Raw genomic sequence first — 16,461 nt, forward strand, 5'->3', positions numbered from 1 at the left:
ATTTTGGTGTACATCAAAGCAAAGATTGAACTAACACTCTCTTTTAATGCTGAAGTGATCTAGATTCTTAGCAGAAGCTTATAATTACATAATACTGTTATATACTATACTCAAAAAATCTAATAGGTCTACAAGTGTATATGGTGAAGCGTCGTAGGTTATTAGCAGAGGAGTACTTTTAGTTGTTTGATATATATATGTGTGTATAAAAAGAAAAAATTATATATCGTATCATTTTTAAGTATGAAAATTGTCCAGTTTTTTGAGAGATGTGTATTGCTCTGGTTTATTAGGTATAGAAAAAAAACATGTTTGTACTATTTTAAATGAAGGGATCCATATTCTAAGGAGAGGTGTATATATAGTTAAACATTAAATAAATAATGAGCTAATTAAGATGGTGGTATGGTGTAGGGTGTGCGATATTGACCATCGTGCTGACCGATGGTGGTGAGGCCCACGGCGTGTCTGCCCGTATTGATCAGCACTGGCCAAAGCCCCTACTGACCTGACCCCCAATCAATAGCCTAATTAATATGGCCAGACAGTGGAGTCTCCGTGATATTGGAGATACATATAGCCATGCAGTCACATAAATTTGGTCGTGTATGGTCTCTGAGCTGGCCAACACCAGACAGAGTGAGAGTGAGGTAGTTAGCGCCTCTCAGAGGGCCCCAGTCTAGCTGTGTCGTTCTGAAGGATGGGGTCAGTAGACAGTCCGGAGAGAGGGGGGGAGGGTCTTCCATCTCGCAGGGCTTCTTACTGACCACTCGCAAACTGAAGTCAGAAGCTATATACATCGCAGTTAGAAGGAAAGGTCACATGTCAAAGGGTTACCCGCAGTGTTTTTCTGATAGAGCGGGTCAGTGCACAGGTCAGGAAAGGGGTTTATATTACCAAAGGTCAAAGGCCATACATTGTAACTAAAGGGATATGTCATAATTACATCTAAGAAGAAATTATTCGTAGATCATTTTTAAGTGCGAAATTTATACATTACAGCTAACTGTGTGAAAGTTGTATGTAAAGGTCATGTATTAAAAGTAAGTTAAAATGATACATTACAACAAAACTTAAGGTTAAAGGTCAGATATGTCAGAGGTGAGTGGGTGTAAAGGTCACAGTTTACAGTACAGAGATATTACTGAAATTTGATCATGGTGTTCCGCCCCTGCCCTACCCCTATACCTAGATATCAGGATTCACTCATGGTGTTCCGCCCCTGCCCGCCCCTATACCTAGATATCCGGATTCACTCATGGTGTTCTGCCCCTATACCTAGATATCAGGATTCACTCATGGCGTTCTGCCCCTGCCCGCCCCTATACCTAGGTATCAGGATTCACTCATGGTGTTCCGCCCCTTCCAACCCCTGTACCTAGATATCAGGATTCACTCATGGAGTTCTGCCCCTGCCCGCCCCTATACCTAGGTATCAGGATTCACTCATGGTGTTCCGCCCCTATACCTTAAGGTTAAAGGTCAGATATGTCAGAGGTGAGTGGGTGTAAAGGTCACAGTTTACAGTTCAGAGATATTACTGAAATTTGATCATGGTGTTCCACCCCTGCCCTACCCCTATACCTAGATATAAGGATTCACTCATGGTGTTCCGCCCCTATACCTTAAGGTTAAAGGTCAGATATGTCAGAGGTGAGTGGGTGTAAAGGTCACAGTTTACAGTTCAGAGATATTACTGAAATTTGATCATGGTGTTCCACCCCTGCCCTACCCCTATACCTAGATATAAGGATTCACTCATGGTGTTCCGCCCCTTCCAGCCCCTATACCTAGATATCAGGATTCACTCATGGCGTTCTGCCCCTGCCCGCCCCTATACCTAGGTATCAGGATTCACTCATGGTGTTCCGCCCCTATACCTTAAGGTTAAAGGTCAGATATGTCAGAGGTGAGTGGGTGTAAAGGTCACAGTTTACAGTACACAGATATTACTGAAATTTGATCATGGTGTTACGCCCCTGCCCTACCCCTATACCTAGATATAAGGATTCACTCATGGTGTTCCGCCCCTATACCTTAAGGTTAAAGGTCAGATATGTCAGAGGTGAGTGGGTGTAAAGGTCACAGTTTACAGTACACAGATATTACTGAAATTTGATCATGGTGTTCCGCCCCTGCCCTACCCCTATACCTAGATATAAGGATTCACTCATGGTGTTCCGCCCCTGCCCACCCCTATACCTAGCTATCAGGATTCACTCATGGTGTTCCGCCCCTTCCAACCCCTGTACCTAGATATCAGGATTCACTCATGGGGTTCCGCCCCTATACCTCGATATCAGGATTCACTCATGGTGTTCCGCCCCTTCCAACCCCTATACCTAGATATCAGGATTCACCAAGATGTTCCCCATTTATCACATTTTGGATTACTCCAAGACATTTTCAATTTGTCACATCTTGGAATGTTTCGAATATGGCCGTACAGTCACATTTAGGATTGATAAACCGAAACATGTCCACGTCACATCTACGATTCTAGGGAGACATCCCAACACAGTCACATCAGGGGATACACGGAGACATTTCCCTTACTACAGTCACATCAGGGGATCAGGACATTCCCCTTATAGTCGCGTCGTGGATTATAGCAAGATGTTCCACCTGCCTGTACTACGTCATTGTTACTGATGATTGTAACTAGATATTACGGAGACAGACTTTCCTGATGTGTGGTGATAGATCAGACACAGGTTGCCATGACAACCTGTAAGCCCACCTCGGAGACTGACCACCAGACTGAATGTGCTTTGTCTGTGTCGTTGGTACCACCAGACAGGCTTGTTTGACACCTCAGGCAACTTGTCACATCTTCCCCAGACAATGTGGCTCGAATATTGGTTCTTCCCTCATAACAGGATAATATCTCGCCCTTTTTTACCCGTCATTTCGAACTTAGAGAACATCTATAATGACAGAGCAAATGTTGCTAACCTTTATGAAAAGAATCAATAAAATACATAAAAAATAACGAGCAGTCATTATCCATACAGAATGTTTTTGTTTCTGTCTATAAAAGATTGTTTCCCTGTATAATAAATTAATGGTAAGATTATACTTCAAAACAAGCCCATAATGGGAAGGTAAAAAATGAAACTTGATATTGGAGGTTTCTGGTTATAAACTTAAAGGAAGTACAATGATACTGCTATAATTTCAACTCCATGGTAACCATATATAGTAACGTGAAGCCTCAACTTCATGGTAACCATATATATAGTAACGTGAAGCCTCAACTCCATGGTAACCATATATATAGTTACGTGAAGCCTCAACTTCATGGAAACCATATATATAGTTATGTGAAGCCTTGTCGGACAACAAAACCATACTATTTGCCTGCCTTCATTTCATTTGGATGGTAATACAGTACTCTTGATCATCAGCCTCCATGAAAGTAATACTCTTAAACAGCAATCTTGATGGGAACAGTTGTACTCTAGATCATCAGTCTCCATGGGTGCAGTTATACTCTAGATCATTAGTCTCCATGAGTACAGTTATACTCTAGATCATCGGTCTCCATGAGTACAGTTATACTCTAGATCATCAGTCTCCATGGGTACAGTTATACTCTAGATCATCGGTCTCCATGGGTACAGTTATACTCTAGATCATTAGTTTCCATGGGTACAGTTATACTCTAGATCATCAGTCTCCATGGGTACAGTTATACTCTAGATCATCAGTCTCCATGGGTACAGTTATACTCTAGATCATTAGTTTCCATGGGTACAGTTATACTCTAGATCATTAGTTTCCATGGGTACAGTTATACTCTAGATCATCAGTCTCCATGGGTACAGTTATACTCTTGATCATCAGTCTGAAGTGGAACAGTTATACTCTAGATCATCGGTCTCCATGGGTACAGTTATACTCTAGATCATCAGTCTCCATGGGTACAGTTATATTCTAGATCATTAGTTTCCATGGGTACAGTTATACTCTAGATCATCAGTCTCCATGGGAACAGTTGTACTCTTGATCATCAGTCTGAATTGTGAACAGTTGTACAACATCAGCCTCCACTGGAACAATTTTCAGAACTTATATGAGCAGTTATACTATAAGACCTAATGCAGTCTATAAGGAAACAATAGTACTATTAGACCTTGCCTCAGTTAGTTGTTAAAACTATTGTATATTACCCTGTTGGACTCTAATATCCACCACGAGAATTGTACCCAGTACTATGTCCCAATGGCTTCTACAACAATTGTTGTTTTCTAATTCCACTGAAACAACTGAAGTGCTCCCATTATTGTCTTCATGGAAACCATAGTACTGTACTATAAGTCATTTGACTCCATGGCAGACGTATTCCTAGTCTTCCTTTTCTATAATGGGATGTGGTTTTGTAATTGATGCTAAGCAACCAGATCACAGACTTTATACCTGGCACTGGGAATAGTTAGTAATGTATGATTGTCTTTTGCAGGATCTGGTGGAGACGGAAGGGACAACCTGGACATATAACGGACCAGGCTGGCAACACATTTAGTGCTATGTACACATGAGGCTCCCCAAAGGTTGTCTGCTGTTAAGGGGGCCCTCAAGGGGTACACAGGGAGGCCGATGCTACCTCTTGATGATTATATAGCGGGTATTATCATGTTCTCTGTCGATTTGACGTGGGGTGACAAAGGTTAATGTCCCCCAATTGTCGACGGACAATATACTGGAGTTTTTATCTCATTTCATGTTTCCTGATAAATATAATTTGTTGATGTATGTGAACGTATAGATATATATATATGTATATCGGAATCAACATTCACTGCCATATATGATGAATCCCGGTAAACTTACCCTTGTCCCTCTGTCAAAAGGGGAACAACTCTTTCTTTGTAACCATGACAAGAGGAATATTTTAATGCTATCACGAGTACAACACTTGTTGACCCGGTTCTGATGATACGGTTCTGTTGACCCGGTTCTGATGACCCGGTTCTGATGACATGGTTCTGATGACACGGTTCTGTTGACCCGGTTCTAATGACCCGGTTCTGATGACATGGTTCTGATGACACTGTTCTGATGACACGGTTCTGATGACCCGGTTCTGATGACACGGAGGAGGAGGACAGTGTCCCCTCACATTTATCCATGTATACTATGGTTGGTTATTTTTATGTCTATTGTTGATATATTGGAATGATATGCAGGAATGGAAGTCCTTAATACCGGTTCACAAATTTACTGTAGACTTAGCGTTAACTACAGAAAAAAATTACTGTAGACTTAGCGTTAACTACAGAAAAAAATTACTGTAGACTTAGCGTTAACTACAGAAAAAATTTAACTTGAGACTGATATATATTCAATATGGAGTGTTGTATATATAAACTGTTGAATGAATATTATATTTTTTTTGCTATTTCCGACCCAGTGCTTTGGGAGGGATTCATATTTTTGTAATCATCCTTCTCCCCTTATTATGTTTCGGTTTGACCTTACATATTTTCAACAATTATAATCGTGAGTTAATATTTTGTGGATAAATGTAATGTATTAATCTTGTAATACATTAACAGGTATAGGAGGTTAAACTTTTCTAGACATTTTGTGCTCTTTTTGATGATTATGCTCATTGCTAACTTTGAGCACCAAGATGAATTGTTTATTAGGGGTTGGAAATCCCTTTTACTTATTAGAACTTGCAATGATGACAGGATTCTTGATACTGAAACCCTACAATGGGCTGCACAAAATTATACTCAATGATTGATTTTAACTGCTCTAGGCTTTGTTCCTGTTACTATATATACTACCGCAAGTGTATATTTTTTTCTGATTTTTTACCTCAACCTTTTTATGTTATCAGTCAGTACGTTTCTCTCTACCGACACTTTTATTTTTATCTCCTCCGTCACGGTTGGTGAACTGGTACGTTTCTCTGTACCGACATTTTAATTTGTATCTCCATCTCCGTCACGGTTGGTGTACTGCTACGTTTGGTGCTTTTACCTATGTGTTCTTCATAGACAATGTGCCATAAACACAATCTTTTTTTCGTCAAAACATAAAACATATGTATCCAGTTTTTACGAGGGCTGGATGGAGACTACGGACCAGAGAATAGAGACACAAATATCGTCATTTTCAAGACTTTGTACGCGTCTAAATGTTGTATTTGAAAGCTTCTGTGTTTTACAACTTTGGCTGCATTGAGTTACTAAAAGTACTTAGTCTGTAGGTGTTTTTTATCATCAGACATGGATCTGGTTCAATTTTGTACACTAAATTTCAGATCTTTTACATGTCATTTTAAAAGGTAAAAGAATGTGATGATAGACCAAATGATCAATCAGAGATTTATTGTCGCATATTGGTCTCGGCATTAGCTTCACAAATTAATCATTTCACTTTGATTTCTGTCAGTGCTATTACCATCATGCTTCATAAAACTTGTCTATGAAAGTAACAAAAATATTTATTTACTTGAAAAAAACAAAATTTGTTATGTCTCGAGTTTTCAGTGTTACAAGTACCCAGCCCTAGTAGAAACAAGGTTCATCATCGTACGATATTTGGTGTCGCTCTGGTATTTATTCACAAAATTTGATTTCATTAATAATATGTATATCACAAGCTCATTTTAATGATTTTCATATAAAGGTATTTTATATTGATGTATAAATAAAGGTATTTCATATCAATAAATAGAGCTATTATATCACCAATTTTCTGGTATCATACATGATATGAATCTGGATATTTTAATGATATCATGCCTTTGAACTATTGATATAAAATTTAAAAATAAATAAAATTTAGATTTCATGACATTGCAAAATCATTTATTGATTATTAAAATTTAGTTTTTATGATATTTTAAATTCATTCAATGATATCATAAATAAAATTTATGAATGTCAAAAAAAAATGTCATTTGATTTTATGTTATTAAACAATTAATTATACAATAAAAATGATTTAGTGATATCACAATTTATGAAATAATACCAAAGATATGCCCCATGATAAAGTACAAACCAGTCACTATAAGAAACCGAGTTCACCAATCTACGGTTCACTATTTCATTCATTTTTAAATAGCTTCCAATATCCACAAAACCTTTTTCACCAGTTTTTTAAAAGATTTTTTTATTATGTTTTGTTATAATTAGCATTGTGTAGACCTTGAAGCCTACCAGCTTTGTGTTCAAACATCCATGTACTGCGGTATAGTGTGTAACGTATGCATCTTAACTCATTCACCCCTGGAGATGCATTTTAACTCTTCCAATTCAAAGGTTGGAATAGTTCATTATGAAATTTCAGGGGTGAAACGCATCTTAAACAAATCTCATCTCACTGATATATTGTCCTATTTTCAATATTCGAATTAACTGCAATGAACTGTATGTTGTATTATAAGCATAATAATGTGCTTGGTCCTATGTTTAGGATCTGGGCCTGTGCAGATCTGTTAAATGCCCGCCCCGTAATAATGTGCTTGGTCCTATGTTTAGGATCTGGGCCTGTGCAGATCTGTTAAATGCCGGCCCCGAGATAACAGCAAGTGCAGCATGATCTTGTACTCGAAAATTGATTTCTCACGAATATAATCAAATAAATCAAAACAGCTTTTCATTGGTAGTTGACTGCACCAATGGATGACGTAGAACTTTTCTCTGCTGAGATTTTCAGAGAGCTTTAAGTATTCTGAAAGTGAATCTCCCCTCGTTCCAAGAACGAATCTCCACACTTAGAGTACAGATCAGTGCTGACACTGATGATCTTGGGGCCTGGGTCGATGTTATTTTTATATACACTTTCCAATGAACAAGTATTGTTGTATGCCTCATTGATCTTCCATCAAAACCTCAAAACCTTCAACATATTCCAATGAATTAACCGGTGAGTCATAGAATACATTTTTCTTCACTCATGTTTTTTTTTATATGAAAACAAAACAAACACTTTTTTTAATTTGAAATATAAACGTTATAACAAAGGAACATCGGTTGGTGGGAAATATTCCTGGCTATGACGACACTGATTTTTTTTTTTTTTTTTTTATCTTTTGCCCGGTGATTATCCATCTATTGTGTTCCGTATCTTCATCATTATCACAAGGCTGACAGAGTTAGCTCCCCTGTGAGGTAGCTCGGAGGTCTACATAAAGAAACCATTCAACCCCACTGTCCCATATATACACCGAGCTTCGTTACTATTGTCAGGAGTTTAGGTTTTCTTATGCTATGTATGTGTTATATGATTGTTCACGACACGGGTGATATATAATCGTGAAAAAAAAATATATAAAAAAAAAATATATATATGTTCTCATCTTCATGTTTCATTAAAAAGAATGGTGATCTATTGAAAATAATGAAATACAATTCAGGGGAGATCACTGTAGCATTTCCAAGCTCCTCCCTGTCAGGTGTACGGATGGCTTCAGGAATAATGTATTGGAAACGAGAATAAGTCGAGCAGGCAGCACAGCGTGAGAAATAGAAGCACCCCTTTGTATACCGGAGAGTATTCAAGGAATGGAGCACTATCCGAGGGATGGAGCACTAAGATTCTGTATGTCATATGCTGCTTATCATCATATATTGAAAATCTGTATCAATTTTCATTCCATTTTACAAACATTTGAAATTTGGTTTTTACTACAAAATAAAAAAACATTTAATTTTTGTCTCGCTGCCACAAAATGGAAGCAAGACTACAGTGTTGCTTTTCCGGCAACGGCGGCATCACCATTAAGTGTTTGCTTTTAAGTTAGTTACACTGAAAGTATAAGTGCTAGACCAACCAAACTAGGACCATAGATGCATCTTAGGTAGTACATATCAACCCATGCATCAAATGCTGGATACGGCCTACCTGTCATCGTCCATTGACTTTGTCAGCATCTCCATCAACATTAAGTTTTTGTGTTTAAGTTAGTTTCTCTGATATATGCATTGATGGTCAAAGCGGGGCACAGGCGAGACATATCAATCTGATTGGCTTGCTATGTGTAAGGAGTTATTTTTCGATAGTACCTTTTGATAGACTTTGCTGTACTAGAGACTTCTTGCTAAAATCTGAATAACTGCAGTATGGAGGATAAGTTTCCATTTGTTACTTCTGCCTCACTACTATATATGAAGTAGTAAGGGGACATACTGGAACCACTTACATACTTACTGGTTTTAAGTCTGCATCTTGTGTTCCTTTTAGCTTCATTCATCAAACATCGCAGAATGAGAATTCATTAAGTTTGAAGAAACCCTATTGATTTTGGGGTCAAAGGTCAAGGTTACAGTTAGCCATCATAATCATAGGAAAATGAGTTCTAAGATTATTAAACAGCTTCCTCATGGATTCCTTTCTATTCGGGGGTCAAAGGGTCGATAGATAGACAAGCTTGGTCACACTGAAAAATTAGGAGGATCCCTGTTGACTTTGGGGTCGTAAGGTTGATGGACAAGATCACAGTGAAGCCGTTATGCTAAAATGTTTTCTGGACTCTCAGCTTTGGAGTGGGAACTGTCCTAGCAGGGTGTGAACAGTGAGTCTGGGGATGGACACCTTGTGTTCTGTAGTGGGGGCTGTGATCCCTGGGGGTGGAGACTCTGATCCCTGGGGTGTGGACAGTGAGCCTGGGGATCAAAACTTTATGTCTTGTAGTAGGGAATGTGATCCCTGGGGTGGGGACTGAGGGGCCTGACAGATTAAAGGAGCTTGGAAATGTTCAAATCACACACATCTTTGATCGTGGTCCACTATTATTACCTCAGGAGTATCTTTGTAAGATTTTTAAAACTATTTTTTGTTGGTATTTGATTTTCTTGAAAAGCTTTTTAATTGGATAATTACCATGATGACTCAGGAGATGTTGCCGCCTAGTGGGTTGTATTATACGGCAACTATTGGAATCTACCTCAATCTGCCACACAGTGCATGTAAATAGCTCGCTAGTGCTGTGTCACATTGTCACCATGCTTATATTTCATCCTTTATCATAGTTATATATATTCTACATAAATATCTTTATATATTCAGCACATTTGCACAAATCTATATTAAAGCTCATCACATGTTTTCAGTCTTTGTGTAGGGTGTTGGGTTGGAGGTGGGCGTGTCTGTCACAGGTGGTGATGCCACGCCCCCTTTTTCCCCCAACTCTTTAACCCTGCATGCTTCTCATGTGTATGTGGAGACTATGTGGGCATTAGTTATCTATTACATTTACCTGTACAACAATTACCTGTGAAAAAAATGGTCATATTTATCCTTAAAACAATTACCTGTGGAAAACATTATCACATTTATCCTTAAATAATTTTACTTGCACAAAATCTACATTTGAATAACCCTGTCACAATTACCCTTAAAACAACTGAGAAAAATGGTCACATTATCCTTAAGATTCTACCTGTACAACCATTACATGTGAATAAATCTTGTCATATCGGTTATGAATATAAATTGATTACATGTAAAATTCCACTTTGACCCATATAAAGATCACCTGTTCTTTTAAGTGCCGTGGATATCTTACATTTGTAACTTTCAAAATAATAGATTTTTTATGCAAAATTAGAATAGGGTTTATTTATCTGCAGAATTTATTTGTAAAAAGTGCCACATTTACCTGTAAAAGGATTTCCTGAAAACAAAAACCCTATTGTTTACCTGTTAAAAATTACCTGCTGATTAAATGTGACATTTACCTGTTAAACAAATGTTTGTGAGATAGATTTTCATGAATATTCTATCAGTATGATGTATTGCTTGTTCATCAATTTCTGTGTCAAGAAGAGTGGTAATTTTTTACATGGTAAATGTCCAAGTTACATTATTCATTAAAGATAAACATTCTGTATTGAATTTAATATGGAAAAATGTTTCCGTGTTAAAATAATTACCTCTTTGCATGAAGTTTTACGTATTTTGTAAATTACCTCTAACATTTTACCTGAATTTTGTTTTTTTTACAAAGATACCTGTAAGAACCTATTTGTTATGAAAAGTGACTTCTTAAGTAGAGCCTTATTCTTAATTAGTTTCTTTATGTGTCTGAAGATTTTGCCTGTCAAAGGTAACATACCTCTAACTTGAAAAGGGAACGTCTGTAAATTTTTGACTGGCTAATCCACCAGATGGTTTTAAGCTGTAATATGTGTGACGTTGTAACACTTCAATGATCTAACTGCTGGGACATTTACCTGGAATGTTGTAACATGTTACCTTCACCACCCTTACCTGTAGTTTGTACAATGCCAGTAGTAGACAAAGTTTATTTCTAGGTGTGTACCTTTTCCCCACAGTATATAGAAGTCTGTGTATTGACAGAAGTTAACAAATCTGTATTGTTGACCTGCTGTTTAGGAATGCACAGTTGATCATTTACTAATTTTATGTTTTCCCCACAAACATATGATGATTTATTTCTGTTAATTTTGTTAATTTTTTTTTTATAATTTTAGAAGGAGTTCATTGAATGTATTCTACATTATAGTACAGTGCTGTTGTTTTGTATGATGAAGTACCGGTCTATAGATTTCCTTTACAACAATGTTACTGGCGGTTCTCACTGGCTCGTCCGTCTTTATAGTTCTACATGTATTACAAAGTTGAGTTTGGAATAATTTTAGTTAAATTATTGGGTAAAAGAAAATTATTTTTAAGATAAACTTAACAGGAGTTAAGATATCCCTGACCTTACATGACCTATGGATGTGATCACCTCACATGAGCCATGGGTAAGATATCCCTGACCTTACATGACCTATGGATGTGATGACCTCACATGAGCCATGGGTAAGATGACCTGTACATGCGACGTCTTTTGACCGTACATGACCTATGGGTTTGAACAGCCTTTTTGCTCACTGCTTTGTTAATTTTTTGTTACTTCTCTTTAGTTTTTGTTTCTACCCAGTTGGGTTGTTTTTCCTTTGTTACTCAGTAGCAGACCTTTTGTTTTGTATATATACTTACGATGAAGTAGCCAGTGTAACCTAGTACACTCTCTAACCTACCAAAGATTTTGTTACCCTTGATATTGTTGGTGTGTTGTGTACAGGTATCTGTAGGTTGTGATATTGTCAGGCCAGCCTCGCAATGATTTCTTGTACAGTGACCCTATTTTATTGCGTGTTTTATGTACTAACCTAATGAGTTCCAAGTTCACATGTATTGTACAGAATGTATGTAATAGAGAAATTTAGACATTACTAACACAAGTAACATTTAGTTTCATGTATGATAACGGTCAGCTTATCTGACCTCTTGGTCTTCGGGTCACTCAGTGACCTTGACCTTCTTTTGTCTTAATCAGGTCTTGTATGACCTTAAAAATCTGCATAGAAAGTGAATGATGACGTCCATACTGTTCTACAGACTTTGTTCTCCTGTCTCCGCCTTGTTCCCTCTACATATTTTGGCAATTGTTTAATGACACATGCAATATTTTGAGCGCTTTAAGCTCAATTGTTGACTATTTTTCACAGATGCCTTAGACTTAAACTACCTCGAAAGCCACTATATACAGACCATCCAAATTTTTCCATTGCCACATGGCCATTCTGATTGGGTTATACTTTTGATATTGTAATTGATAAACATGGCTACCTCAATTAACGGGTCTGTGTAGGAACGAGGTGGGCACACAGCCTGATGATGTGTATACTATACGTGCCTACCAACATTCCTGTCGCACTACAGGGCCTTTCTCCTGCCATACTGTGTATTCAGTGCTCGGGTGTATAATAATCATTGAATATGCAACGTACTGGCTCACAACCAGATTTGTTTTTATGACGACAAATGTTTTGCTGTTAAACTGTGTATTTTTTCTTGCTGAGTATTGTCTAGGAATAATTGCGTGTAAAGCTAATTTTCTGCTGTCTGCCCCAGAATGTGTCTGTTTTGGTTTCGGGTGGGGGAGGTTAAAATAAATGGTATAAAACGCCACTCATTTCATCATTCAGAATAAAGACTGAATACAGTCTTGAGCAAAAACTGCTAATCCTGGAGTTTTCTCCCTTAGACTGCAAGCCATTAATGGAATCTGCGTAAAATGATATACATTATTATTATTTCATAATATTCCCAGCAAGCGATTGGCCAGAAGTGCATCATGTGTCCACCGATAAAAACCTATATTGACTTGGACCACATGATTTTTGTTGAAGGACTGGGTGTTTCTAAAATAGAATTATGGCGTGTCTCAAAACGAATGCACCGTCCCGCTTCCGTAGCTGTTTTGTGGTGTCATTTTTTCAGATTGCTTACATTACTGTTTTGAAAATAATGAAACAATTGTAGCCTTTAACTTTGGTCGAAACCTGGATTTATCGACCCGAGAAAAAATATATTGACCTCGGACTGCGTCCTCGGTTAATGTATCTTTTAATGTATCTTTTCTCGTGTTAATAAATCCAGGTATCAACCTCAGCTAAAGTCTATAATTGAATAATACAGACCCGACCCTTGCCCCCGACCAATGAAGCAGTTACATTGTGGCACAGACAGTAGAATGGAATCCCTTGAAAGTGTGTCTGATGTAAAGTGTGAGGTCCTTCCCTGTAGGCCTCACGTGGTTATCTGTTAGATGAAAGTATCAAACTTGTAATATTTTGGATGCTGTTTACATGTTATACAGCAGAATCTACCTCCTAATTGTCAAATTGCCTTCATATATTTAATGTTTGTGTCATAAAAAGTTGGACAATGAGTTTGGGATGGAATAAGCAACCTGAAAATGTAAATTTTAACAAAAAACAAGCAATATTCTTCAAATTGTGTTAGATTTCTATCATGAAATCATAAATTTGTTATATTAGACATGTATTCATCAATCTTGAAATCCCACTGTGGCTTTTTCCACAACCTCTGGGATGATACTGGTTTCCTTGGTAACACATACTGGGAATGATCCCAGTTTCCATGGTAACTACAAAAGCAATCAAAATAGCATTGCATCTGTAAGAAATTTAGAAAAGGAAGAATCATTTTATGCCATTTTACAAAATGGAAAATGTTATATGACTCCCATCTTAACTTGTCAGTGTTGTCAGACAACCCTGAACCAATGTCCACAGTCTATGTGCCGCCGGCAATCTTGATTGGCTAGTACGGAAGTAACAGTGTCCGGCAGAGATTTCTCCACATCCTGGTGACGATCATGATCATCAGTATGTTTTACTGCTGTGGACGGGCACCACATGGTAACACTACATCATATACCATCTGGTCCCTGTACCCCACAGCTCTCATGGATCTATGTAAATGTGCTCGCTGTAATCTTGGTGTTGTTCGTGTTCAAATGAAAGCTAATCTTACTTCAGCTTTCCAACGTGTGATTTTCAAATTTTTCATAAATTTTATGTCTTTTTGAATATCATTAAAATCTTCTCATATCAATCCCCATGACGATATTGCTGGCTAGATGAGAGGAGGCTGGCTAAACAGCCAGTGTCGTTACCAAATTCCACCTGCCATGCTCAGGGCTGTGTCCAGAAAGTGTTGGCCTGTCTTCAAATATGAGCTTACATCTTAAAGCCAAATTATACTCCTTGTTTACAAGAGCAAACTTTTAAATTGTCCTTTTCTTAGCTGAAGATCCTTTTCACAATATCTCCAGTTTTTCATATGTCAAGCATCCATTTACTCCTTCTATAAGTACTATACCCCCTTTTCTGTCTTCACATCTTCTTTGAAATTGAGTCTTTGACAAGTCCAGTATCTATTTGCCCCTTCTGTAAGACCGGGATCACTTCCTGTTGTCCTGTATAACCCATTTAGTCTTTGACAAGTCCAGTAACTATTTGCCCCTTCTGTAAGACCGGGATCACTTCCTGTTGTCCAGTATAATCCATTTAGTCTTTGACAAGTCCAGTAACTATTTGCCCCTTCTATAGACCGGGATCACTTCTCACGTTGCTGATTACTGACCAGAACAGTCCATTTGCTCCTTCTGCGAGACCCCTTGTCAGGAGGAAACCTAGCTGTCTATATGTGTAGGGTCGCACCAAGCAAACCTTTCTCCCCGTCTCTCGGGCGGGCAGGTGAAATAGGGTACTTTTTGGAAGCCTTGTACAGAACATTACTCAAATCAAAATGAGTGGGTGAGAATGGACTAACCAGTGTGAGAGAATTAAGATATGGAGCTTTGGTGAGGAGTGCTAGTCAGTTCGTCATCAAAACGATGTGACATTTTTACTGTTTTTTCTCATGTCTAGCCCATACTGTATCATACTTAATGTATTTATGTTGCAACACAGCCCAGTCCTTGCAGAACCGTCTCTTGTGCAATCTTAAATCAAGAGTGCAGAGGATTCTACTTCAGAAGATAACAGTAAGATGCATGCTCACAGCTGCTGTGTGCCTGTGTTGTTCGGACCGGAAGATACCCCACTTTAATGTTAGGGCGAAAACTCATCCTCGATACTCCAGGGGTTACCCTCGGTTATGCTCTCTGCAGAGAGTGAAGAGCACATTGGGGGTGTCGTTTTTACCCGAAAGTCAATCTTAACCTCCATTTACCCGAAAGTCAATCTTAACCTCCAAAACATGTAAAATTACTCTGAACACCTTAGTTTAGGTCCAAATGTAGCTGTAAAAAATGCTCAGGTCCCTATGGATCGTACTGCATCGTAAATCTTGGCAAGGGAAGATGGCGACTATTTGTGCTGATGGCTGGGCTGTGTTGTGACTGCCTACCATGTTGCTTAGTTAGTTTTACCAGTTAAGGGAGCCTCTCGGAGGAGATAATTATGTATGCAATGGGGGAAGGGAGGGAGGGCGCGTCGCGAGTAGACTTCCCAGAAGTCCGATTAATCCAGGGAGATGCAAAACAAGTGTTTCACGCGCCCAACAGGTACTATATATATATGTATGTGTGTGACTGATGACGAGGCCGGGAGTGGCCGCCTCAGGCGGACTGGTAGATCGCATGTGTATTGATATTTTTTAAACAAGTATTTACATTTAGCTTGTATTGTAACATTTACTCTTAACATTTTTCACTTGTGGACGCCGGTGTGTATAGAACAATCCCACGTGATCTCTCGTCTGCTCAGTCGGGGGATGATCGACAGATATCTTGATTTAAACACGGGATTATATTCGTGAAAATTAAACAAATGATTGATCATCAAAATGAAATTGTTCGATCAATATAGCCATTGATTATGAAAACGATTGATAAGAGAAAAAAAATCATTAACTCATTGACCCCTTAAGACACATTTGAACTCATTGGAATAGCTCATCGTGAAATTTCAGGGATGAATGAGTTACTCATGAAGATGTTTTAGAGGTAATCCTGAGCAGACGGGTTCCTGAGGCTGAGGTGAAGGGAGATCACTCGTGATTTGTGTAGTTAGTGTAGGTGTTGAGAGATTGTATGTGACCTGCATCTCTCACCATGGTAACAATGACAACGAAAACCTTTATGTAACTGGTAACAAAATCATACGGAGGCAA

The 16,461-nt window shown here is 38.2% G+C and overlaps 1 protein-coding gene across 2 annotated transcripts in view; it reads left to right on the top strand.

Annotated features, from left to right (window-relative positions):
* LOC110445357 (zinc finger protein 91-like) overlaps positions 1–6,886 on the top strand; it is a 35,656-nt gene extending 28,770 nt beyond the window's left edge. For both annotated transcript variants that reach the window (XM_021489923.1, XM_021489924.1), the window contains exon 6: positions 4,463–6,886. The gene's annotated coding sequence lies outside the window, so the exon portion shown is untranslated. The remainder of the gene's footprint in view (positions 1–4,462) is intronic.
* Positions 6,887–16,461: the final 9,575 nt, after the last annotated feature.

Source organism: Mizuhopecten yessoensis, unplaced genomic scaffold (assembly GCF_002113885.1).
Source record: "Mizuhopecten yessoensis strain PY_sf001 unplaced genomic scaffold, ASM211388v2 scaffold2249, whole genome shotgun sequence".
In the NCBI taxonomy this organism is placed as follows: Eukaryota; Metazoa; Mollusca; class Bivalvia; order Pectinida; family Pectinidae; genus Mizuhopecten; species Mizuhopecten yessoensis.